The sequence below is a fragment of the Podarcis tiliguerta genome (genome assembly GCF_965153285.1).
Source record: "Podarcis tiliguerta genome assembly, chromosome: 1".
Lineage (NCBI taxonomy): Eukaryota > Metazoa > Chordata > Lepidosauria > Squamata > Lacertidae > Podarcis > Podarcis tiliguerta.
The window spans coordinates 21,193,745-21,220,558 of NC_139534.1; the positions used below are offsets into that span (position 1 = coordinate 21,193,745).

The 26,814-nt window shown below is 46.4% G+C and overlaps 1 protein-coding gene and 1 long non-coding RNA gene across 6 annotated transcripts in view; both read left to right on the top strand.

Annotated features, from left to right (window-relative positions):
- RAPGEF4 (Rap guanine nucleotide exchange factor 4) overlaps nt 1-26,814 on the top strand; it is a 180,949-nt gene that overhangs the window by 50,263 nt on the left and 103,872 nt on the right. Inside the window, exon 1 of one of the 4 annotated variants that reach the window (XM_083407110.1) lies at nt 3,369-3,666. The exons of 2 other annotated variants lie outside the window; for them this stretch is intronic. The gene's annotated coding sequence lies outside the window, so the exon portion shown is untranslated. Of the gene's footprint in view, nt 1-3,368; nt 3,667-26,814 lie in introns of those variants that run through there. One more of the 4 variants, XM_083407109.1, reaches the window with a different exon arrangement.
- LOC310665466 lies at nt 2,439-18,897 on the top strand. Of its 2 annotated transcripts, none has more exons than XR_014505484.1 (2): nt 2,439-2,911; nt 17,481-18,897. It is a non-coding gene; the product is annotated as an uncharacterized lncRNA (long non-coding RNA). The 2 variants fall into 2 exon arrangements; XR_014505485.1 differs by lacking the exon at nt 2,439-2,911 and adding an exon at nt 17,066-17,277.

Below are 26,814 nucleotides of genomic sequence, written 5' to 3' on the forward strand. Positions count from 1 at the left end.
TTTGCAAGATTGTTACATGCAATAATCGAGGCAGCGCTGATCTTCTCAACTCTTAAATATGTACCGTATTTTTCGCTCTATAGGATGCACTTTTTCCCCTTCAAAAATGAAGGGGAAATGTGTGTGCGTCCTATGGAGCGAAGACGCTATAGTCCCGCGACCCTCTCCCGGCTGGAGAGGTGACGCACGGCTATGGCAGGAGCCTCTATAGCCGTGCGCCACCTCTCCAGCAGGGAGAGCTAGCGCGGGGCTAAAGCAGCCCCCGCGACCCTCTCCTGGCTGGAGAGGTGACGCGCGCCTATAGCAGGAGTCTCTATAGCCGCGCGCCACCTCTCCAGCAGGGAGAGCGTGCGCGGGGCTAAAGCAGCCCCCCGCGACCCTCTCCTGGCTGGAGAGGTGACGCGCGCCTATAGCATGAGCCTCTATAGGCGCGCGTCACCTCTCCAGCAGGGAGAGCGCGCGCAGGGCTAAAGCAGCCCCCCGCGACCCTCTCCCGGCTGGAGAGGTGACACGCGGCTATGGCAGGAGCCTCTATATCCGCGCGTCACCTCTCCAGCAGGGAGAGCGCGCGCGGGGCTAAAGCAGCCCCCCGCGACCCTCTCCTGGCTGGAGAGGTGACGCGCGCCTATAGCAGGAGTCTCTATAGCCGCGCGCCACCTCTCCAGCAGGGAGAGCGCGCGCAGGGCTAAAGCAGCCCCCCGCGACCCTCTCCCGGCTGGAGAGGTGACACGCGGCTATGGCAGGAGCCTCTATAGCTGCGCGTCACCTCTCCAGCAGGGAGAGCGCGCGCGGGGCAGGCTTTTGCGAGAGGTGAGGGAATTCCCCCACCTCCCAGGAAAGCCAAGAGAAGCCGTGCAGCCCTTTTAAAGTGCTCACGGCTTCTGCCGGTTTTGCGGGAGGTGGGGGAATTCCCCCACTTCTCAGGAAAGCCAGGAGAAGCCACGATCTCTTTAAAGGGGTTGCGTGGCTTCTGCGGGCTTTTGGGAGAGGTGAGGAAATCCCCCCACCTCCCAGTAAAGCCAGGAAAGCCCTGCGCAGCGTCTCCCGGCAAGGAGAGGCTGCACGGGGCTAAAGGGGAAGCCATCCCGCTCTCTGCCTTGGCTTCCTCCATAGCTGCGCGCAACCCCTCCGGCAAGGAGAGGCTGCACGGGGCTATAGATTCTTTAGCCCCACGCAGCCTCTCCCGGGAGGGAGAAGCTGCACGGGGCTAAATGGGAAGCCAAAACAGCCTTGGCTTCCTCCATAGCTGCGCGCAACCCCTCCGGCAAGGAGAGGCTGCACGGGGCTATGGATTCTTTAGCCCTGCGCAGCGTCTCCTGGCAAGGAGAGGTTGCGCTGGGCTAAAGAGGAAGCCAAAACACCGAGCGGGATCCATCCCGCTCTCTGCCTTGGTTTCCTCCATAGCCGCGCGCAACCCCTCCGGCAGGGAGAGGTTGTGCGCTGCCTGTACGCTGCTCTTTGGTGCTGGGGGGGGGAATATTTTTTTTCTTGATTTCCCCCCCTAAAAACTGGGTGCGCCCTATGGTCCGGTGCGCCCTATGGTGCGAAAAATACGGTATATTTATTTATTTAACACACATTTTTCCAAGGAGCTCGAGGCAGAATATGTTGTTTTATCATTGCAACAATCGCCCTGCAAGGTAGCTTTGGCTGAGAGAGCCTGGCCTGAAATCACACAATAAGGGACTTGAATGAAGTTTCCCTAGCCTTAGTCCTACACTGGGATGCACTGTGGTCTAAACCACATCCATCAGTGGACCCTCTCTGACAAGAGCACCCTGGAAGTTAAGCAAGAAAGTCAAGAAGGGAGAATCAATTCTTGGGAGCTTTAGCTCTTTCTCACTTTGTTTTGTTACAATGCTGTGCTGCGTTTCTCAGGATTAAGTCCCACTGTGTTCAGCAGGGTTTACTCCCAGGTCAGGGACGTGGGTGGCCCTGTGGTCTAAACCTCTGAGCCTCTTGGGCTTGCTGATCAGAAGGCCGGTGGTTCTAAACCCCACGACGGGGTGAGCTCCTGTTGCTCTGTCCCACCTCCTGCCAACCTAGCAGTTTGAAAGCACACCAGTGCAAGTAGATAAATAGGTACCGCTGCGGCGGGAAGGTAAACAGCATTTCTGTGCTCTATGGTTTCCTTCACGGTGTACCATTGTGCCAGAGGCGGTTTAGTCATGGTGGCTACATGACCCAGAAAGCTTTCTGTAGACAAACGTTAGCTCCCTCAGCCTGAAAGCGAGATGAGCGCCGCAGCCCCAGAGTCGCCTTTGACTGGTCTTAACCGTCCAGGGGTCCTTTACCTTTACCTTTTACCTAGCCCTACACTCTGACCACAGCACTGCACAAGCTCTCTGTATGAACAAGAGTTCATACAACAACACTGATGCCTTGAAGATCATCTCATGTCAACTGGACATTTGCTGTTATTCACAGAGCAGGTCTGTTTCCTTCAGCTTCAGATTTATAGCAGGAGGGGTGGAAAGCAATTAAAGTAGGCAGAAGCATGGTATGGGTTGATTTAGACAGGGAGCAAAGTTGTCAGGCTGTTCAGATTTTTAAATGAATAAAAGCTGTGGGGCATTTTCTGTTTCTTGAGTGTTTGAGAGTGCTTATGAAAATTTTAAACTTAAAAAAAATAAAATCTTGTGGTGTCTTGGCCTGAAAACATCATGAATAAAATATGGTCCCTTATTGCTAGGACACTCCTTGATTACTCGAAAGCCTGGAAGAACGTGGCAGCGGTTCATTCACTTTGTCCTTTGCTAATTGCTGTAGTAAACTTGTTGGCATCTTCGGAGGCACAGTGTAAAACATCAGCCGTGAGAACAGTTCTTAAGAAGAGCAACTTGCAGCACACTTTGAAATGTCAGACGTTCCAAAGCGAGCAGGGCAAGAGGAAGTGGATTTGAGCGAGAGAGTGAGTGTGTAACCTATGCATCCTGTGCAGTGTAATTAAATAAAACCTATTTATGAGCACGAGCTCATGGCCGCTAATGGATGTTAAATGCATTAAAGCCTGACCCACTTTGTATCCGGTTTCCCCAAAACACTATTACACTGAGCAAATAGTAAATCTGAATGTGTATGGCTATTATCAAGGAGTTACACATATCAAAATTCCTGAGTTTCTGCATGCAAATTATTTGCCCGAGACCATCTGTCTAAGCTAAATATATTTCAGAAGAATAAATCGCAAACAGACCTTCGAACCACAGCAGCCTTCTTTTGCAGGAGGGGAAGGGCACCTATGGCGACTACTTCTTTCCCAGCAGGGAAATTGGAAGTGAGAATCAATACATCCAAACAGTGTGATTTCTTGTATGCCTATCAGTTGTTTCATAGGGGATGGGCTGGGTGGAGAGAGAGAGAGAGAGAGAGAGAGAGAGAAATCTATGCTGCATTGGCTGTCTAATTTGGATTGCCAATGGTAATGCAGAGCCACTCGCTTAAAAGAAAGGTAGGATGCAGAGGCAGAAACATTAGTGCTAATCTGCAGCAGAAAGACTAGATAAATCAGCAGAGCTCGCCTCTCGTACATCACTAAGGGAGAAGCTGAGTGCTACTCGACCATGTGCCTGAACAGTCACATCATTAAGAATGGAGCATGGATGCAAAATCTAAAATTCACTTTTAAGGCTGCTTGCTGGGTTGGACTGATAAGAACACTACAGTGTAAGTTTTTGAAATTTCATATAGGTGGGGGCGGCGGCAGGCTCAGCATTATTTTCTAATTGAATCTCGTTCTTTTCACTTTTGCTCTATTTGAGCTCATGCCTTCTTGATATGTAATTGGCATTGCTTGACTAACGAATCGGAGTTTTCCATTTTAACATTTGTTTGTGCTTAGCCGGAGGAGTTTGGATATTTCCCCCCATTAACTCTCAATTTTTTAATGCTGCAAATTAGTGGGGGAAATACTTGAGAAGCAAGAGTAATGCCTCTCAGTTTGTGTGTGTGTATATATATGTTACTGCACCAATGTTATAAGTGTTTTATTCTTGGCAATGCTTGCTAATGAAAGGATGCTTTCTGTTAAAAAAAAAAAAGGTTCTGAAAATGTAGTATAGGTATTTTCCATAGTTTCCCCCCCAAAACTGAGCAGTTGTATTTAACATCACTTTTACATCTGCAACAGAGAGAAGGCAGGGAAATGGCACAGGAACTATTGATTGCCAACATGAAATCTGCATTTAAGAAGTTTTTGAACAGATTTGATTTCACGCTGGTTCCTATCCTCCAAAGCAACCAGATTAGATTATCATATTTAATCACCGCACAGTATGTAGCAAATAAATGCATTTGAAACTCCTCAAATATATTATCCTGCGTTAAGCTAAAACGCTGCTCTCAATAGATGTTTAAAAAACTAAGCCTGACGCTAGTTTTCAGAAGAACATGATTTAATAATGGATGTGCCAAGTGCAAAAGGAAACAAATGGAGTTTTGCTGTAGAGATTCAGAGGTAGTGATTTTAGTTCAAAAATGCAATTTTTGAACCTTAAATGCTGAAATCTAAAGAGCACATGTCCTTTATGGCATTAGGAAAAGTCGTTATGATACTGTTAGTCACAGTATGTGCCCTCAGAAAGAAAGAATGAAAGAAAGAAAAAGAAAGAGAAAAACAGTTAGTTTATTGGATGAAGGGTTGTTTGGATAGAGAAAGTGGGTTCTAATTTCACCTCATTTAAGAATGCACAGGCTGACTGTGTTAGCATTTTCCCAGGTTCCAGTTTTCTAGTCTGGAAAGTATGAAAGACAATCTCTATATTTGCAGGGCTGTTATAAGAATGAATGGTTGTCACCTCAGTGGTTGTCCCAGGCTGTGTCTAGAGTTTGGAGCTCCCGTGGCAGATTGATTTAACAAATGTAGTGCTAAACAGGAAGTGTGTGTTGTGGTCGTTGGGGTCCCAGCTTCTTTATTCTTTGCACTACAGAGTTTTTGTTTACAAGCAGAAGAAACTGCTGATTTGATTTTGACTGCTCTGCAGTTCCACCCTGAAAGTGGACAGGGAGTTTCCTGGAGCCAATAAGGTTCCACCTGGCCTTGAGTAACTCCTGATTTTGGTTTCTCCATCTAAGCATTGCGTCCTTCAGTTTAAGATGAGCTGCTCTCCTTTTCCTGGGAGAACCATCAGCTTGTGTCTTAGGTAACAGCTCTAACTTAAAAAAACACACACGTTACATATATTTATTAATATACTCAACTCATACCTTAAGAGTTTCCTAGGAGACCGCGTGCTTAGAGACACTGATTGATTAGGTCATCTCGGTCCAGTATCTTCTACAATAGTGGAAGGAAAGGAATTCAAAAAATATTCTCTGTACCCACAGCCTGTGTTGCGTTGCCATAAGAGTGCCTAACATCTGGGGGAGCCAGGATCAAATCTCTACTCAGTCACGAAGTAGGTCACCTAAGAGTGATCTTAGGTAGGGTTGCCATATTTCAAAAAGTGAAATTGTTGAGCTATTTTTGGCCAAAGTTGCTGAGCTTTTCTTAGTTTTGCCCAAAGTTTTTGAGCTTTTTTAAAAAGGAAAATCAGCAAAAACGACCCTGCTGACATGGGTTGCCATACATCTGGATTTTCCCAGACATTTTTGCCAATTTCTGCCCAGGCGCTGCATCCGACTGCAGTGTTCAGAGTATGTCTGGGAAATTCCAGACTTATTGCAACCCTACCTTAGGCCAGACTAGCCTACTACGCAAGGTTGTTGTGAGGATAAAGAATGTGTGTTGGGGGTGGAGAAGCATGTGATCACCTTGAGCTCCTTGAGGAAAAGGTGGGATATGAAAAAAATGATAATAAATTATATGCACACACACATACACACACACTTCCACAACCACTCAATCTCCACTTCCCCCAAGAAGTTCTAATCTGGCATATGTACAGTTACGAAACGTAATGAGTGTTTTACTTCACAGTCATATGAGACATCAGGCTCTTCCTTGAGCCCAATTAATGTCTACTTCAATTTGGGAGGTTTGATGCAGCACTCGTATGATTTAGATTGACTGGTCACACAAATTCTGTTACAAAGTCATCGATTTTGCTTGTTATTCATAAAATAACGAATGCGTTCCACACGGCGGGGACCATTGTCGTTTCGTTTACAATACTAAATAAACTTGTTCATTCTCAAGTCTTTCTTCAGAACAGGGTTGACAAAATGAGGGTACTGCTTTCGTTTTCTGTCGTCCCCCCCTCCTTTTTTAAATGGAATGTTATCACTGAGGTCCATAATAAGACCTACCGCAGATGTGTTCCTGTTTGCTTCTGTCACCGTTGCCATAAATTTGTCAGTATTATGCATCGTGACCCTGCGCAAGTGAAGTTCAAGAGGCACTGACTGAAGACTGTTAAATCAACTACGTGGGTCAGCAGTTCAGAGTCTTAAGCCAGATGGTGCCAGGAGTTCAAGTTAGGGTCAAGAGATCCTTTCCAGGGAATTGGAAGCTGGGTGTCTGGAAAAGATGTGCAAGCCTGATAGTGTGGGCAGGAGAAGCCGAGGAACAAAAACAGGCTCTAAGCAAGGACAGAGATAATGGAGAGAGAGACATTGGATTAACAGTAGCAGAATATTGTCTCTTGCTGAGACAAGATTAGTCAGCCTGGGTGATTTTCAAGTACAGTCATATCTTGGATCCTGAACATCTTGGTACTTGGACGTTTTGGTTCCCGAACACCGCAAACCTGGAAGTGAGTGTTCTGGCTTGTGAACTATTTTGGGAAGCCGAACATCCGATGGGGCTTCTGCGGCTTCCGATTGGCTGCAGGAGCTTCCTGCAGCCAATCAGAAGCGGCGCTTTGGTTTCCGAACATTTTGGAAGTCGAACAGACTTCTGGAACGGGTTCTGTTCGACTTCCAAGGTACGGCTGTATCTTTGCGGGGAGGGGAAGTCTTTTGGAGAATACTCTGTTTTAATAGCAGGGTTGCATTCCTAGCTACAGCCCAAAAGGTTCTGAGTTCAAGGCTAGCTGCTACTGAAAAGATTTATATGTGTTAATGTTATCCTGCCTGTATAGCATATCCTATACTGTTGACAGAAGAATCCTTTTGTGTGGTATACATTTCTCAACCCTGTGTGAAATATAACAGGAAAACTGGAAACGGACATTTGTCAATGTAATTCAGAATGGAGGCCGTTGGTAGGCTTCAGGCACCATACTCCTGTTTGGGATGAATTTGACCACTTCCTTTTTCTGATCTAGAGACAGAGAAGAACTTTACTTTCTAAACAGTTGTGTGGTTACTTTTGGCAGGGACGAAGGCAATTTGCATGTGTAAGACCAACTGCCCTGGTCTGTCAGGCCCAAATTGGACATGGCAGCTGCAGACCTGCCTCTTGAAATGCAGGTCTGCTCGTGCCATGAGGAAAGCATGGCTGGGAGGATAGTCTGATGTTAAGAACAAAAGGGATGTATCCATGGGGAGGGGTAACACCCCTCTCCAGCCCTGTAGTTTTGTTGTTGTTGTTTAGTCGTTTAGTTGTGTCCGCCTCTTCGTGACCTCATGGACCAGAGCACGCCAGGCACTCCTGTCTTCCACTGCCTCCCGCAGCTTGGTCAAAGTCATGCTGGTAGCTTTGCGAACACTATCCAACCATCTCGTCCTCTGTCGTCCCCTTCTCCTTGTGCCCTCCATCTTTCCCAACATCAGGGTCTTTCCCAGGGAGTCTTCTCTTCTCATGAGGTGGCCAAAGTATTGGAGCCTCAGCTTCACGATCTGTCCTTCCAGTGAGCACTCAGGACTGATTTCCTTAAGAATGGATATGTTTGATTTAGAGCCCCAATATTCTCCTTTAGCCCCCAGGATTCTATGCTGAAGTGAGATTAGTTGGGAGAAAAGGACCTGGGATGGAGGCCCCAGGGTGAGAGAAGTGGTGAGCGCCCCTCACCCAGCTTTGATGTGTGATGGGGCATTCAGAAGGACAAGTCTGTCACTGTCATGTATGTTGCCAAGCGCATTGTGCCTTGGGGGTGGCAGGGACAGTATGGCAAAAGAAAATGTCTGGCCTGCTTAGTTTCATTCTACGAAAATGGCTTTATGAACATAGTGCAGCTGGGGGTGGCAGATGTTTCCTCCTGACATGGAAAATCTGTGGAGTCTCGTGCCCTGAAAAGGCACAAGCTTTTGAGAGCCAGTGTGGTGTAGTGGTTGAGAGCGGTAGTCTTGTAATCTGGGGAACCAGGTTCGCGTCTCCGCTCCTCCACATGCAGCTGCTGGGTGACCTTGGGCCAGTCACACTTCCTTGAAGTCTCTCAGCCCCACTCACCTCACAGAGTGTTTGTTGTGGGGGAGGAAGGGAAAGGAGAATGTTAGCCGCTTTGAGACTCCTTAAAGGGAGTGAAAGGCAGGATATCAAATCCAAACTCCTCCTCCTCCTCTTCTTCTTCTTCTTCTTCTTCTTCTTCTTCTGGGTGGGTGAGGACTGCAGGGCCTGCTCCCTTCCAGGGCCTTTTCCAACTGGCCCAGGGGGCGTGGCCCAGGCCCTCTCTCCCGGCTATAAAGGGACTCCTGCTGCAGGAAAGCCTCGGACCATCGGCTGGGTGAGGACTGCAGGGCCTGCTCCCTTCCAGGGCCTTCTCCAACTGGCCCAGGGGGGCGTGGCCCAGGCCCTCTCTCCCGGCTATAAAGGGACTCCTGCTGCAGTGAGGCCTTGGACCATCGGCTGGGTGAGGACTGCAGGGCCTGCTCCCTTCCAGGGCCTTTTCCAACTGGCCCAGGGGGCGTGGCCCAGGCCCTCTCTCCCGGCTATAAAGGGACTCCTGCTGCAGTGAGGCCTTGGACCATCGGCTGGGTGAGGACTGCAGGGCCTGCTCCCTTCCAGGGCCTTTTCCAACTGGCCCAGGGGGCGTGGCCCAGGCCCTCTCTCCCGGCTATAAAGGGACTCCTGCTGCAGTGAGGCCTTGGACCATCGGCTGGGTGAGGACTGCAGGGCCTGCTCCCTTTCAGGGCCTTTTCCAACTGGCCCAGGGGGCGTGGCCCAGGCCCTCTCTCCCGGCTATAAAGGGACTCCTGCTGCAGGAAAGCCTCGGACCATCGGCTGGGTGAGGACTGCAGGGCCTGCTCCCTTCCAGGGCCTTCTCCAACTGGCCCAGGGGGGCGTGGCCCAGGCCCTCTCTCCCGGCTATAAAGGGACTCCTGCTGCAGTGAGGCCTTGGACCATCGGCTGGGTGAGGACTGCAGGGCCTGCTCCCTTCCAGGGCCTTTTCCAACTGGCCCAGGGGGCGTGGCCCAGGCCCTCTCTCCCGGCTATAAAGGGACTCCTGCTGCAGTGAGGCCTTGGACCATCGGCTGGGTGAGGACTGCAGGGCCTGCTCCCTTCCAGGGCCTTTTCCAACTGGCCCAGGGGGCGTGGCCCAGGCCCTCTCTCCCGGCTATAAAGGGACTCCTGCTGCAGTGAGGCCTCGGACCATCGGCTGGGTGAGGACTGCAGGGCCTGCTCCCTTCCAGGGCCTTTTCCAACTGGCCCAGGGGGCGTGGCCCAGGCCCTTATCTGGAACAAACTTTTGGGGAAGTGTGGGAAGTGTTCTGCCATTGCTTCCCTGTTCCAGGTGGTCATTCTGCTTTAAAATGTCCTCAAGCAGTCGGTGGCAATTTAGGTTTTTATTCCTTTTTTTCTTTTTTCCTTTGTTGGGGGTGGGTGGGTGGGATGGATAGTTGGTTGGGGATTAATTTTAGTACAATTGTTCTGTTCCTTTTGTTGTTGTTTTATTGGTTCTGTATAGTTTGTGTTTTGTTTTTAAGGGGTGGGATCAGGGCTGCCTGGGAGTGGCTCCCCAGCCAACATAATGGCTGGGACAAGTTTCACAGGGGGGAAAGCACTGGGACATCCGATCTCGGTGATCATGGGCAGGAGGCGGAGTTATGCTAAGACCAGACCATGTCATTACCGAGGAGGCAGGTTTAGTCGTTGTCTGAGGACTATCCCTGCCTCCGGGTCTGGCCTTGACCGGATGGATACTGGAATCAACAGGGGAAACCCACATGACCTGAAAGTGTTGCTGTGCAATGCCAGGTCAATGATGAATAAAACCACTGCCATCCACGACTTGATTGTGGATGGAGGATTTGACCTGGCATGTGTGACGGAGACCTGGCTGGAGGAAGCAGATGGGCCTGTCCTTGCCGCTGCTTGCCCACCAGGTTTCTCTTACGCACAGCAACCCAGGTCATGTGGGCGGGGAGGGGGGGTTGCAGTGATTTTTAGGAAGTCACTAGCTTGCACCAGGCGTCCTACTGGGAAGATCCAGCTCTCTGAGTGCATGTTCTGGAAGTTGGGCAATAGGGGCAGTACAGGATTCCTTTTGGTGTACCGACCTCCCCGCTGCACCAAGGATTCCCTGTCCGAGCTGCTTCAGGTCGTGGCGGATTTTCTCCTGGAGACACCTAGTTTGGTTGTCCTAGGGGATTTTAACATCCATGCCGACACGACCTTACAAGGGGCTGCTCGGGACTTCGTGGAAAGCATGGCCTCCATGGGGCTGTCCCTGAATAAGTTTGGCCCAACTCATAGTCATGGACATGCCTTAGACCTGGTGTTCACCTCTAGTGACGTGGGTGATCTGACACTAAGTAAAAGTGAAACAAAAGAAGTGCCATGGTCAGATCACTTCCTGGTGCAACTGGACTTCTCCGCGACCCTTCCCCTCTGCAGGGAGGTGGGACCAATTCGGATGGTCCGCCCCCGCCACTTAATGGATCCAAATGGTTTCCAGAGAGTGGTAGGGGATGCTTTAGCCCATGTTGATGGCCTTTCAGCTGATTCCCTGGTGGCCCGCTGGAATGCGGAGTTAACCAGGGCTATCGACTGTCTGGCTCCGAAGCGCCCTCTCCGATTGCATGGAGCCCGAACAGCCCCGTGGTTTTCTTCGGAGCTGAGGGCGATGAAACAATCGTTGAGACGGTTAGAGCGTCGGTGGCAGAAAACTCACTCCGAATCTGACCGGACACAGGTTAGAGCTCAACGTCGAGCCTACCAAGTGGCGATAGCGACGGCGAAGAAGACTTTCTTCACCGCCTCTATTGCATCTGCAGAAAATAGTAGCAGGAGACTCTTTCAGGTGGTTCGCAATTTAACGGAACCACCTTTACCACCGGGGCCTTGTAAAGACCCCAAGATCTCCTGCAACGATTTTGCAAAGTTTTTTGCAGATAAAATCACTCATATTCGGAAGGAGCTAGACACCACCGTGGGAGCAGGGCCGGGGCGGGAGAGTGCTAGAGCTCTGTCTGGTCAAGTTGCATGGAATCAATTTCAATCCGTTACCCCCGAGGATGTGGACAGGCTGCTTGGACGCATGAAACCAACCACCTGTCTCCTTGATCCTTGCCCATCCTGGCTAATAAAAGCAAGCCGGGAAGGGCTGGGCGATGGGCTCTGCGGGGTGGTGAATGCTTCCCTCTGTGAGGGAACATTCCCAGATCCGCTGAAAGAGGCGGTCATTAAACCGCTTCTTAAAAAACCATCTTTAGACCCGGCCAGTATGGCCAACTATCGCCCAGTCTCAAATCTTCCATTCTTGGGCAAGGTGATTGAGCGCGTGGTTGCTGAACAACTCCAGGCACGCCTGGAGGATGCGGACCATTTGGATCCCTTCCAATCGGGATTCAGGCCTCACCATGGGACTGAAACTGCCTTGGTCGCGCTGGTTGATGATCTCCGGCGAGCTAGGGACAAAGGTGAGAGTTGTTTCCTGGTTCTGCTGGATCTCTCAGCGGCCTTTGATACAATCGACCATAACATCCTTCTGGACCGTCTAGAGGGGCTGGGAGCTGGGGGCACTGTTATACAGTGGTTTCGCTCCTTCCTCCTGGGCCGTGTTCAGAAAGTGGTGGTGGGGGATGAGTGTTCAGACCCCTGGGCCCTCACTTGTGGGGTGCCTCAGGGTTCCGTCCTCTCCCCCATGCTTTTTAACATCTATATGAAGCCGCTGGGAGAGATCATCAGGGGGTTTGGACTGGGTGTCCATCAATATGCAGATGATACCCAGCTCTACCTCTCTTTCAAATCAGAACCAGTGAAGGCGGTGAAGGTCCTGTGTGAGTGCCTGGAGGCGGTTGGAGGATGGATGGCGGCTAATGGATTGAAGTTGAATCCTGACAAGACAGAAGTACTGTTTTTGGGGGACAGGAGGCGGGCTGGTGTGGAGGACTCCCTGGTCCTGAATAGGGTAACTGTGCCCCTGAAGGACCAGGTGCGCAGCCTGGGAGTCATTTTGGACTCACAGCTGTCCATGGAGGCACAGGTCAATTCTGTATCCAGGGCAGCTGTCTACCAACTCCACCTGGTACGCAGGCTGAGACCCTACCTGCCCGCGGACTGTCTCGCCAGAGTGGTGCATGCTCTGGTTATCTCCCGCTTGGACTACTGCAATGCGCTCTACGTGGGGCTACCTTTGAAGGTGACTCGGAAACTACAACTAATCCAGAATGCGGCAGCTAGACTGGTGACTGGGGGCGGCCGCCGAGACCACATAACACCGGTCTTGAAAGACCTACATTGGCTCCCAGTACGTTTCCGAGCACAATTCAAAGTGTTGGTCTTGACCTTTAAAGCCCTAAACGGCCTCGGCCCAGTATACCTGAAGGAGCGTCTCCACCCCCATCGTTCTGCCCGGACACTGAGGTCCAGCTCCGAGGGCCTCCTGGCGGTTCCCTCATTGCGAGAAGTAAAGCTACAGGGAACCAGGCAGAGGGCCTTCTCGGTAGTGGCGCCCGCCCTGTGGAACGCCCTCCCAGCAGATGTCAAAGCGATAAATAACTACCTGACATTCAGAAGACATCTTAAGGCAGCCCTGTTCAGGGAAGTTTTTAATCTGTGATATTTTATTGTATTTTTTGTTTCTATGGAAGCCGCCCAGAGTGGCTGGGGAAACCCAGCCAGATGGGCGGGGTACAAATAATAAATTATTATTATTATTATTATTATTCTTGTGGACTAGAGGCTACATCATCTGATGAGTGAAATGACATCCTAAGCTCACACCAATGCCAGGTTATTGACCAGATCCAGACCCGCCTAGCTTCAGCAAGATGCTGGGCTAATGGACTTTCAGACCATACCCTGGAGATTCATATTTTGTTCTGCTTGCCTCTGTGTGAAAATACACAATCGGCATTTTAACAAATGACACTGAAGTCAGAGGATCTGTGTCAATGCTATATTCAGTATTCAGCTGGCTGATCCTTTTGCATGGCCGAAGAGCAGACACGTTGCCCTCTCCTCCAAAGTTTCCTTCTTCCCATTTGATCCACCACCACTGACTTATGACTCACCCAAAGGTTTTTTTTTACCAGCAGTCTACAATAAAAGCTAACAACAGTAAAATGCAATAAAATCAATGGGTAATGATTAACTATGTTTTCATCACAGTTTAAACCAAGCAGTGGAAATCACTTCCATAACACCAGAATCCATTTTCTGCAGCCGAAAGCCCATCTTGAACTCAGTAGAAGTTCCCCACTCATAGGATATCCCCTCTTTTCTAGAGAAGGAAGGATCTCATGTTGTGAATCTTCACAAGTACAACCAGGGCTTGCTTTATAATGGCATATTATTGCACGTGAGAGGCGACCAGCTCTTCCACCAAGTTAAAAGGTGAGCTAGCAAGGCAGACATCTGAGCCAGGGCTATTTAAGCCAAGGTTTACTAGTGTCCTTACACACACTTTTTTTGGTTCAGCATTCAAAGCCTTCTTTCCCTTTCTCGATAATGAGACTTCGTGTTCCCAGCGAATGCTTGCCCCCAATATACAATGACAATTATTCTTTTCCCAATTATGCTGCACCCATCTGTGCAGAGGATTTCTTTTCCTCCTTTTTTTTTTTAAATGAAGTTTTAATAATAATGACAGAATGGTGTCTAGCACATCTCCTAGGATTAATGATGAGCTGGAAGAGTTGATGGCTGAAATGCATCCAAAGGATATTATCGCCAGTTAGTCATTAATCCTTTCTAAAGCCCCAGGCAGAGGTTGTTGCCACTGTTATCAAATGGGCATGAGACAAAAACAGGTCGGTAGTGGATTTTACCATAATGCCTGTATAAATTGATACGTTCAGTCTATATGCGTTATGGGTCATTTGAGATCAAGATTCAAGGGTTTGGGATCGTGTCTCCATAGCTACTATGGTCATGATTGCTTTTTCTTTTTTAAAAAAACTAGTGTTCATACGTATTCATGACCATATGTCAAAAGAACTGCAAACAATATGTACAACAAAGATTTGCTTTGCTGATAATACATTTCTAGGCTCTCCTGGAAGAAGCAGCCGCCACTGTGATAGGATTTCTAATGGGCTTACCAGCTTCTGAACTAGAACCTCAACTGCAGCAATGAACAAATCTCCACGTTTTGTTCCATCCCTGAAAACCTTTCCTTTGGGTTCCTGCATATCAAATCTCTGTTAAAGGAAGACGAGAAACAGCAGACCAGGGCTTTGTTTCTGGGCTATTGGCAACCCCGTACATGAACGAAACCAGTGGCATAGCGTGGGGGGTGCAGGGGGGGCCGGCCGCACCGGGCGCAACATCTGGGGGGTGCGCGCTCGCACTCGCAGCTCTCTGCCCCTACTAAAATCCATGGGTTAGGGGGCGCAAATTACTTGCCTTGCCCCGGGTGCTGACAACCCACGCTACGCCACTGAATGAAACTGCTGGTATACTGAGTTTCCTGGGTTCGTGGGGATAGGGAAGGAATATTTGGTGCCTAATACTGGTTGTGGGGCTTTTGGCCCATTCCATGAAATCATTGTACTTGCATATGATGCTTGATAGCTTCTTTTATGGTTGTGCATTTTCACAGCTGTGCCCAGTATAGGGCAACAGATATCCATGAATATCAGGTGTCTGTACAGGCAAATGTAATGCAAGGGGGACCTTTGCAGAAGAGCTAAGATAACAGCACCACTCTTGCATCTGGGGAGGTCAAAGGTTTTGGACCATTCCCTCAGGAGGGCTGAGATTACACATCTACAGCCAGACACATCCTAACCTTTCCTCCTTATCTCTGTGCAGTCGCCATTAAGCGATGTCAGTATTAATGCCGTACTGGGACTATAAGAGCTGGGGATGCTCTGATTTTTTTTTTGCTTGTCTGAGTGAGATGCTTTTGGGGATGCCTGTATAGATTCAGGTTTTTGGAATCTTTCAAACGTGGCAAAACATAATCTGGAATTGCCACCAGCATCTCTGCTGGCTTTGCACCTGACTGCAGAAGTGGGGTGCCTTGATAGCTGCTGCTTGCTTTAATTCTACACCCGGCATGCATGCCTGTACAGAGCAACACCACTCTAGTACTGCTGAATTTCTGCACTGTACAGAAAGACAGATAAAAATTTTTCATGTAGAAACAAAAGGGCACATTTCTGAAACGTAGCAGAGGCTTTTTAGTGGTGGTCACGTTTCAGCAAATAATGAACTGAAGGGGGGGCCACTAAGCCCTACATACAGCACACAGCTTTAAAAACCTTATTGGGTTGCCACTGGACTCCTGAGAATCTCAAGGTTCATTTTTCCACCCTTCATGTATGCAGAGAAATGTTTTAAAATGAGAAACAACGAATTAGAACGGGCCTCATGAAGTTTAAATGAGAAACGATCTAATTGACATTTTGCAAACCACTACGCAACCGGCATTGTTTTTCGACATTCGCTCTTCTAATTTTGTGGTCCAGTTCTGCAACCAAATAATACAGTGGTACCTTGGGTTACATATGCTTCAGGTTACCTCCCGCCAACATCTCCTCAGTGTTGTTATTAAAACCCTTTTCTACTGCATATCAATCTCTTATCCATCGCAAAGGTCCCTCTGATCCAATTACAGTGGTACCTCAGGTTACATACGCTTCAGGTTACATACTCCACTAACCTAGAAATAGTGCTTCAGGTTAAGAACTTTGCTTCAGGATAAGAACAGAAATCGTGTTCTAGCAGCGCGGCGGCAGCAGGAGGCCCCATTAGCTAAAGTGGTGCTTCAGGTTAAGAACAGTTTCAGGTTAAGTACGGACCTCCGGAACGAATTAAGTACTTAACCCGAGGTACCACTGTATGCACAAAGAATGCAGGAATCTGGAGAACTGAATTTAAAATTGGAAAGCAGAAAAACTAAAACAAACCCAAGTCGACCAATTCACCCATCCACAAGCAGGCCACGCTACTTCTTAAGTTCCCAGTTTTGGGCCCCATTAGTAACTGGTTTCCTTGTTGCTGTTAAGCGTCAAGAAGCGTTGTTCTAGCAGTACAGTGATTTTTCACTTGAGTATCCTTGATAGGCAAGCAGAGAAGAGATTTATTTTGTGGGGCAGGATTTGCCAAAAGCACCTGGCATTACTCCAGCTTATGTTACTGAAATATGAAATAGAGAGCCTCCAGTTCAGAGTGACTCTTTGTTGTTTGCTTAGAGCTATTTCCTAGCATAAGATATTAGCGAAGTCCTGATACCTTGCAAATCCTAGCCCTGCTTACCTGAATTCAGTGGGACTTACTTCTGAGTAGACATGCTAGCACTGCAGCCTTGTTCAGCAGCAAAACAGCGCTTTGGCTGTTTCAAAAGCCAAGGTTATCTAAAATTGTGCAGCTTTGAACAGCGTTTTCCACCAGCCTTCCAGCTAACTCTTTTTGTGCGTTTGTGGTTTGATTTACTAAGACGTATGCCAGTACATGCTCATTTGTCGTGACAGCTTCCTGCCTAGGCCATCTCCCCAAAGACCCAGCCAGACGGAATAACATTTTAATTTTTTATTCGCATCCTTCAACTCTGTTTAGCTGATAGTTGCGGTTCTCTCCGTGAATAAGGACCAATTAAAATTACTGTGTTGGCGAGCTTGGAGATATAGAGTAGGTTTGTGGGGGATTTGGTCTTGTGATTGCTTCATCATGTGCCTAGTCCACATGATGCTACCTACCATTTTGCCTGCTTCATCCTGTGCCAAATTCTACATCGACCCACTTAACCCACATTCTCAACAATATCAGTTTGGTCATGTGAATTGCCCTGAGGGGAGAGAATCCCAGCAGTCAGTTTGAAATAGTCACGGCATTTATTTATGAGGCTTTCCTAGATTTGCAGGCATAGCGCAGAATTGATTTTAGGGCTGAACCAACTCTGTTTGCCGTTTTAGAAAATGAGGGGTGGGGAGGCTTTTGAAAGTTCCTGTCATGTTTAGTCAGGCCTTCGCTATGTGCTTTTTTCCACCAGTGACAGCAAATGATGTGGGCACGCAAGTGTCACGGTGTGTCGCAGTGTGATGACATGGCCTAAACATCACAGGGACAGGGTAACTAGCCTTAATCTTCATATTGATGTTAAAAGCCACACCTTTGCTTCAGTACTTTTGATATGTCACTAGCAATTCTCTTGCTTCACACTGAGGGAAAATATTTTTCTTTGAAGAGATTTTTCTTTTTCAGATATATACATATCATTATTATTTTTAAATATATATATAAAAATCCTTCCTGGTGTGTGTTTTTTTTCCAGATTCCAAAATTAGAACAAGGCAAATTTCCTCATGGGACTCATGGTGCAAGGAGGCATTGAACTTTTGCTGCCACTATAGCCTGAAGGAGCTTTTTCCGGTGGATGGGCCTATGTTTTTCTGTGCTGTTGCCCCTTAAATTTGACTGTGTTGTGCTTTTGGCTTCTTCTGCTGCTGCTGCCGCTGCTGCAAATTGTACTGTTTTGTAAATTGTGACGCTTGTGCGTATCGTTTACTTAAGAAACCACTGAAACCAACTCCTCTGTGATGTTTGTTACGCAGTATGTCAACGTGCCAAGTTAAAGTTGTTACAGATATTGTCAAAGTTGAATCGCCTTCACTTTGAGAGTCACTCTGTGTGTGATTAAAAATGGCAGCAACATTAAAATGTAATTTGTGTATTTATATGTATCAATGGTTCCGGTGAACTCACAGGCCCAATATTTAACATGAGTAGTAGAGTTCAGGGGGTGGGGAAACTTGCTATTATATTTTCCTGGATTTATACAGTTTCATTCTGGAAACATTTTAGAAGCCTTGCTTTCAAAACGAGAGATTAATGATCCAGTCATTTGCTGTGCAATCACAGTCACGGCCAAAAGCTACAACCCACACATCATTTTAAATGAATGGCAAAACTTTCATGATAAGTCCATGATATCGCCTGTCATTCTACTTCTTTTCCTCCCTTCCCCCCTTTCCCCCTGTGAAATCAACAAGGCATTCTTAATATCGCTCATCATCCCAAATATTGGTCTAACACTTGAAAAGTGGAAGAAACAAGTAATCCTTAAAAATGCAAACACATAATAGTGTCGTACCCAAAATATTCAGGAAAAGTTGTAAAGTATAGTGGAAACAGAACATAGGGAAATGATGGATTAGTTTATGCTTTCATATCTTAGTTGCACAGCAGAAGTGTTTGCTATACTGGAGTCCCTTCGATTGGGGCACGTTTATCAACTAAAACTGCCAAAATATATTGCAAATCTATGTAGCTGGATTTGTTTTTACTTTTTTGTGGTTTCACAAGAAAATCACGCCTCTGATTCCATGTATACATTGATCTAAACCTTGTTCATGTAAATATACATTTTGTTCAGAATGTCTTCGTATCTGTGTGTGTAGAACTGGGGTGGATGGGGAGAATTAATGGAAAAGTAGAAATGGACAAGGAAGTCAATGTTTCCTTAACCTTTACTTTCACTGCTAGTCGGTCACAGATTTCAGAATTGCAGGTAATGGATTACTGCATTAAAGGAGGAATAACTGTCTATGGTGTTGGTAGAAATCTATGAAAGCAGAATTGCCCTTCATTTGGGAGTAAACATCACTGCTTGGTTATTAAAATAGGGTGTTGTGCAGATATTTGGCGCCAAAGCTATATGTACCAAATAAAAATCTCTCCTCTGAAAGTGAGGTGATTGATTTGTCTCCATTGATGTGCTTTGCTCTAAAATATTATCTTATATAGATGATGTGTGCAGTTGGACACAGCACTCCGAGTGAGATTCAACGAAAGCAGAATAAGGTGGCACTATTATTTCTCATGATTTGGTCACTATAAATGCCCATTGTTGCCGTCTAGAACTGTGTTTGCTGTTTCAGCATTACTACTATTACTCCATTTATATCTCAGCGTCTTCTAAAGAGCTCAAGGTGGCCTCATTTTATCCTCACAACCAGTGCTATTTTTTTTTAAAAAAAGTGTTTAGGTGTACTCTCATTTCCCTACTCATATTGAAATAGTGCCCCTCAATGAGGCCAAACTAAGATTCACAAAATGTTTAGGGGTATGCGTCCTCCCCAAAAAGCACTGCTAATAACAAACCTGTGCAGAGGGAGAGAGAGAATGACTTACCTATTTAACCCAGAGAGCCTAGTCCAACATTTGAAGAGTACACCGACTGTCTTACACTGACGATATCATGCTGCTGACTCATTTTCAGTGAGTGGTCTACTAAAACCCTTAGTTTCCCCCCCACATGTAGTACTCTCTGCCTGGGTGCCACCCACCCTATATTGGTGGATCTGGTTTTTCCTTCCTGAATGCAGTGCTTATTGTTATTTATCTCCCCACTGAACTTAATTTTGCAATGTTCGAAGAAATGTCGCAGGGCAGTGGGACCAGAAAAGCATCTAGCTACTGAAAGCATTTATCATCTCTTCCCCCCATTTTTCCACCTTGGTCAACAGCTGCTTTTCAACAAGGCACAAATATCCTATAGCTGTTGAGTCACTGCCTTAATTAGCTTTTCAGAAGCAGGTGGCCGACTGTTGCAGTAGAGTCTTAATTTTTTTTTTTTTGCCAGCGTCCCTGAAATGTAACAGAGACTGGCATTTCACCTAAGGCAAGGAACCAGATCACTGCCTCTCAGGTCTCCTAATGAGAATCTGCAGGATTTGTCGAACATTGAGCAATATTTTTGAGTTGTTAGCTACCTCGCACCCCTCTTCCGTTTGAGTTGGCAGGAAAAAACCCTGTAGAACTTGTAACTATGAAATCTTGTTTCTGTTTGTAGGTTCTGTACTGTTGCCAAGTGGTCGCTGGCTCTAGATATTGTTGTGTGTAGCCATAGTGCACATGGCCTGGTTTGCACATCATGCTCAGGCAAATCTTAGCTCAGCCAGAGGCATAACTAGGCTCCTTTGCACCCTTGGTAAGGAGCTGAATTGGTGCCGGGAGAGATCATGGATCAGAAACTCAAAAAGTTTGCTTTTCGTCGCCTTTTGTGCTCCACCAGTGACACAGCCATTGGGGTTACGTATGCTCCCCTCTGGCTCTCCTCCTCTTCCTCTTCCTCTGTTGGTCCATGTGGCTGCCTTCCTACGTGATTTTTGTGCCCCCCCCCCCCGTTCTGCACCCTGGCGGGGGCCAACTTACCCAGTACCTCAGTACACCCCTGAGCTCAGCACAGCAGGGAAAAGGATCATGGGGGAGCAAGCAGGCTGCGAACTCCACTCCAGAAGCCCACACATTCAAACTGAGCCATGGTTTCGCTTAGTGTGACATGTGATTCTCATATCAGTTGGAAGATACTTATGTATTAGCTGCTTTCAATGTTCCCCTTACATATTTAAGCATGATAAACTGCTTTAAATATAAACAATATGAGTAACATGTTGGGTAGGAAACATACACCTGTTGCAGCAGCATCATTATTGTTGTTGTTGTTATTATTCAAACTTGTAACAAATAATAAAATATTCTGGGCAAAACAGTATGATATCGAAGTTAAATTGATGGGCAATTGATATAACTGTTAAGTCATTCAAAGGGGGGGGATAAATAATTTTATAAGGGTACAGAAGCACTGATCTGTTTTTGAAATATTCACACACCATATATTTGGTTTAGACAAAAAAAAATCTCTCCCAACTTTCTCATTTCTGGTGGGTTAGAAATGGGAAGCCTTCCTAGCCATTTTGAAAGTCATGTGCTTTTTTAATGTTGTCATGCGCTTATCTGCATCCCCAACCCGTTCTGGTATTCAACAACTGTCTATGGTAAATAGAGCGGGCAGTGGGAATTAATGCTAGCGCTGATGTCCTCATCATTCTTGTCAGCTTACATGAGTTTGGGGGGGGCAGATTTCTGAAGCAGGGAGATGCTGTTCTTGTTCTGAAACATGGGTAGGCAAACTAAGGCCCGGGGGCCGGATCCAGCCCAATCGCCTTCTCAATCCGGCCCGCGGGTGGTACCGGAATCAGCATGTTTTTACATTAGAATGTGTCCTTTTATTTAAAATGCATCTGGGTTATTTGTGGGGCCTGCCTGGTGTTTTTACATGAGTAGAATGTGTGCTTTTATTTAAAATGCACCTCTGGGTTATATGTGGGGCACAGGAGTTCATTCCTTTCCCCAAAAAAATATAGTCCGGCCCTCAACAAGGTCTGAGGGACAGTGAACCGGCCCCCTGCTGAAAAAGTTTGCTGACCCATATTATTATTATTACTATTATTATTACTACTACTACTATTATTATTATTTTCTCTTTTTTTCTTTCTTTTTTGTGTTTGTGCGGGTGTGTGTTTTGTATGGAATTGTTGGGAGGAAATAAGATGGTAAATAACAAATAAACAAAATATTGCTGTATGTAATTTTTATTTCTCAATTACATTTTGTGGTAGTATGGTTGTAATGTTTTTTGTAAAATAAAACCATTCAATAAAAATGATTTAGAAAAAAGGGAAAAAAGCAAGAAAAAAAGAAAAAGTTTGCTGACCCCTGTTAAACATAAGATCCCCTTAAGAGAACAAGAGGCTCCCCGCTTCATAGAGCCCCACCCCAACTTGTGGAGGGCAACGAGAACAACAATGAGGGGGTGGTTCTGGTGTGCTCATCCTTGCTCCCTTCCATTGTATGTTTACTATGCATAGTTAACAGAATGCCTGAAGACAGCCAGACTTTGTAGTCATTCCTTACCCCCCTCCCAGGGCATCATGGGAGCTATTGGTCTCTGAAGAGAGCAAAGATTCTCTCACAGAATTTGGAGCACCTCATCAAACTATGGGGAGGGAATTCCACAACTTAGTGAATGTCCCTTCATACTCAGATGACTGAGTATGAAGTCATCTGTGAAAATGGAGGCATGGTAGCAATATGGAGCATGATGATCTGTGGTTCTGCTCAAACACATTTAAGATGGTTCACTGAATAGCTCTTTCCAGTGGATTCATGTGCACAGTGCGCAGTGGTACCTCTGGTTACGAACGTAATTCGTTCCGGAGGTCCGTTCTTAACCTGAGGTACCACTTTAGCTAATGGGGCCTCCCACTGCTGCCGTGCGATTTCTGTTCTCATCCTGAGGTAAAGTTCTTAACCCGAGGTACTACTTCTGGGTTAGAGGAGTATGTAACCCAAAATGTTTGTAACCCGAGATGTTTGTAACCCGAGGTACCAGTGTACATTTCTGTTGCTCTGATTCTTATGGAATACCTCACTTTTGGTATGTTCAAAGGTGTCTTTGAACAAAGGTGTTTTCTCAGTTTAGGCTAAGCAGCCAAGCAAAGTACAAGAGCCCACCTAACTGCTCTGCAGATGCAGATAAGGTAGTGCACTGATATTTTGTGTGGCTAATAATAATGATTATAATTATGCCCTGTCCATCTGGCTGGGTTTCCCCAGCCACTCTGGGCAGTTTACAGCATATCTAAAGACATAATAAAAACATCAAGCGTTAAAAACCTCCCGATACAGGGCTGCCTTCAGATGTCTTCTAAAAGTTGTGTAATTCTTTATCTCCTTGACATCTGATGGGAGGGCATTCCACAGGGAGGGCACCACTACCGAGAAGGCCCTCTGCCTGGTTCCCTGTAACTTGGCTTCTCGTAGTGAGGGAACAAGCAGAAGACCCTCGGAGGAGGACCTCAGTGTCTGGGCTAAGCAATGAGGGTGGAGATGCATGGACCCCTTCACAGATCTTCTCTTTATCTATTTTGTTGTGGTCCTGTCAATTCCAAAATCTTGAGGTTTGTGTCTCTTCATTCTTGGTCTGCCTACAACATTTTTGAGGACCTGTTGTTTTTCACCTTATCCTCTTCTCTTGAAGAACAGGAGTCGTTTTTTGAAACTGAACTTTTGGCTATACTCTGATATAACCCAGAAATAGTACCTCGGGTTAAGAACTTTGCTTCAGGATGAGAACAGAAATCGTGCTCCAGCGGCGCGGCGGCAGCAGGAGGCCCCATTAGCTAAAGTGGTACCTCAGGTTAAGAACAGTTTTAGGTTAAGAACGGACCTCTGAAATGAATTAAGTTCTTAACCCAAGTTACCACTGTACTCTAAACAAACAAGCAAAGTATTCCACGTTGAGCTAGGAAAGCTTGCTATCCTTTGCATCATCCTATAACTTCTTTCCTCACTCTCTCGCTTCTTATCAAATGGAATCAAAGAGGCTTTGGCTAATTCAAGCCATGCTGTTCTAAAAGCATCATTCACACAAGTGGCAAGAGGGAGATATTCTCTTCAGTACTTTAATATAAAAAAAAATTGAGCAAATCCCAGCACTCCATCAAAACAATGTAATTTCACAATATTTTTGCATGTGGAAATATGCTTCATTAAATAAAATCACAGTTAAAATTAAGGCTTCTTTAGAAAGGCTGTTGTATAATTGAGATTCAGCCTTAGATCATTTGATTCCCCGTGTGTTTTGTTGCAGACACAAAGCCAGTACTCTTCCAGTATGACTCATCATGTTTTGCTTCATGAGTTCCTTTAAAAAAACATTTAAACGATATTTAGACATGATGCATCAAAACCCATTACAGTGGTACCTCGGGTTAAGTACTTAATTTGTTCCGGAGGTCCGTTCTTAACCTGAAACTGTTCTTAACCTGAAGCACCACTTTAGCTACTGGGGCCTCCCGCTGCTCCTGCGCCGCCGGAGCACGATTTCTGTTCTCATCCTGAAGCAAAGTTCTTAACCCGAGGTACTATTTCTGGGTTAGTGGAGTCTGTAACCTGAAGCGTATGTAACCTGAGGTACCACTGTAGTTAATATTGATTTACTTGATTTATATCCCGCCTGCTCTCCAGGGAACTCAAGGCGGCACACCTGGTTCCCTCCTGCCCATTTTATCCTAACATCAACCCTGTGAGGTAGGTTAGGCTAAGAGGCAGTGACTGGCCCAAGGTCACCCAATGAGCTTCATTTGAACATGGCCACCACCTCACCTTGTCCTGCCCCATCCCTGTCCTAGTCAGAGGCAGCATCGCCCCCACTGCTGTTCTGCCAAACTCATTACACTGCTCTGTGTAGCAATGGCTTCCTCTTTGTGTTCTTAAAGGTAAGATACAGTAGGTCAAATCTATAAACCGTTGTTTAGCTCTTTCTCCCACAGACAATAGCGTCGTAATTGCTGTTTTCAGCTGTTCTATGATTCCTCTGTTTTAAAAGCACTTTTTTGGGGTTTTCCTTAATGCATTTCACAGCTTCTCTTACTATACCACCGTAGCTTCAAATCCGACAGATTGCAGGGAGAAGCAAAAAAAATCCCTCACTGCAAGGCAGCGAGGGGAAAGGATTTTGTTTGGAGGATTATATAATACAGCATGAGAGAAAGCAGATATACCATACTTTTAGATAGATAGTTTATTACGGCCATAGGCCCATATTCAGTACATCATACAGCAACACAGGTATAACAGGATAAAATTAATAAATTAAATTACGTTAAAATCAAGTACATCTCAGACCGTAGGTTTCTACATTCCATTAAAATAAGGACAATATAGCGCTTAAAATATCAAATTATCAATATAAATCAATATTATTTAGGCAAAATCAATAATCATAGAGTAATCCATTTTCCTTTTATAGGCTAATACTGTTATCAGAAATCTGGCAACAGAAAGGGACCTACTCGGATCAGAATCTTGCAATAAATGCATTAGCTGTATTTCCAAGGAGTCACCTGAGATTTCCAATAATAAAGGGGACAAAAATCTGATCCGAGAAACTGAATGTAGTGAACAACAGAATAGTATATGTTGTAAAGATACCATACTTTTCTGTCTATAAGATGCCCCCATGTATAAGATGCCCCCTATTTTTGGGGACTCAAATTTAAGAAAATGAGGGGAGCTGAGCTTTTTTTGCGGAGGATTGCCCAGAATTGTTGAGCTTTTCTGGGGGGGGGGGGGTTGCTGAAAATCACACTTGCATGCATTGCTAAATCCGCCTCCCGTCTGTCCCATCGGTGGCAGAAACTCAATCTTTATTATGGTCCAGAGACCCAACAAATCATTACAAATCAGTACACAATTCATACAGCCTACCTCCAGGTTAAACAAGCATTTTGTTTAGAATATAGGGCTCATTTATTCTTGCAATCACCGATAAAAACTTTGCCACTGCTAACGTTCTAGCATTTGTCCAGTCTTCCAATAGGAACCTGACATGGTGAGCCTCTGATTTTCCCGGGAAAGGTACCAGCAAGGGTAGTATCAGTTCAGCCCAGGCCTGCTCATATTTTGCACAATGCAACAAAATATGTTTTATGGAATTGATGTCTTGAGCACACGAGCAAAGTCTGTCCTGGTAGGGAACTCCTCTCAACCTGCCATCCAACACTGCAGAGGGAAAGACATTTAGTCTGGCTTTGGTGAAAAGCCTTTGGTAGTTTGGTACTCTCAGGTTTTTAATATAAGATGTTAACTTAAAGACATACAGAAACTGCCAATCACCTGCCCAACTGCCGGAGCATCAGCCAATCAACACTACCTGTTGATGCAGCAACCAATAACACACACAATAGCCGCTGATAGCAACCAAGCAAACGTCCACCCTATACACTACCCATGTATAAGACGACCCCCACTTTTTAGCATGGTTTTAAAAGAAAGAAAAATAGTCTTATACACGGAAAAGTATGGAACTTTATTCCATTCCCCCATCACTGTAATAACGGATCCACTTTAGAAACACTTTCTGTGGGGTGCTAAAAAGTGGCCCAAGGCAGTGTAGACCATGTTCTCATGACTCTCCCCTTCCTGGAAGCATCCCATCTACTTCCTTCTTTCATGGAAATAGGTGTCCTGGCTCCCACTCTCAGATACACAGTGCTCAGACTCGTGGCTCGATGGTTCCCCAAGGCTTTATTCCACAAGTCGCTACGTGGCTTGAACATAGGTCAAAGATGCAGGTCGCAGAAGCAGAGCTCTATGGTGCTTGGCTATGCCAAAGCGAAGACCTTGTCTCAGCACTTGACATACTCCTCCTTCGCTCTTCATTTTAAGAGGGGGAAGGCGGGCACCATCATTCACACGGTTCTCATCCTGTAGGTAACGACTGAGCCAGCAAGCAGGCACTCATGTTGGCAGGGTAGATTGGCCCATGCCAGTGCCTCCAACAGTTTGTCCTTGCAGAATGGAGACTCCTCAACTGGCTCACTGTACCACTCAGGTTCATGCCCTTCCCCTCTTGCCGGGACCACCTTGCTCTCAGGAGATCTGTCAGGGGCTCTTCGTCTTCTGCTGTGCCATCTAACACCAGCGGGGCAGGGGTGATGACAGGCCCTCCTTGTCAGCAGTCTCAATCGTCTCATCCTATTCCTCCTCCCACTCCAACCAGTCCTTCCAAGAAGTCTCCATGCGGCTCATGACAATAGGCATGGATGCAGCTGAGGTGTTAGAACATGGGTCAGCAAACCTTTTCAGCAGGGGGTGGTCCACTGTCCCTCAGACCTTGTGGGGGCCGGACTATATTTTGGAAAAAATATATATGAATGAATTCCTATGCCCCACAAATAACCCAGAGATGCATTATAAATAAAAGGACACATTCTACTTATGTAAAAATATGCTGATTCCCGGACCGTCCACTGGCCGGA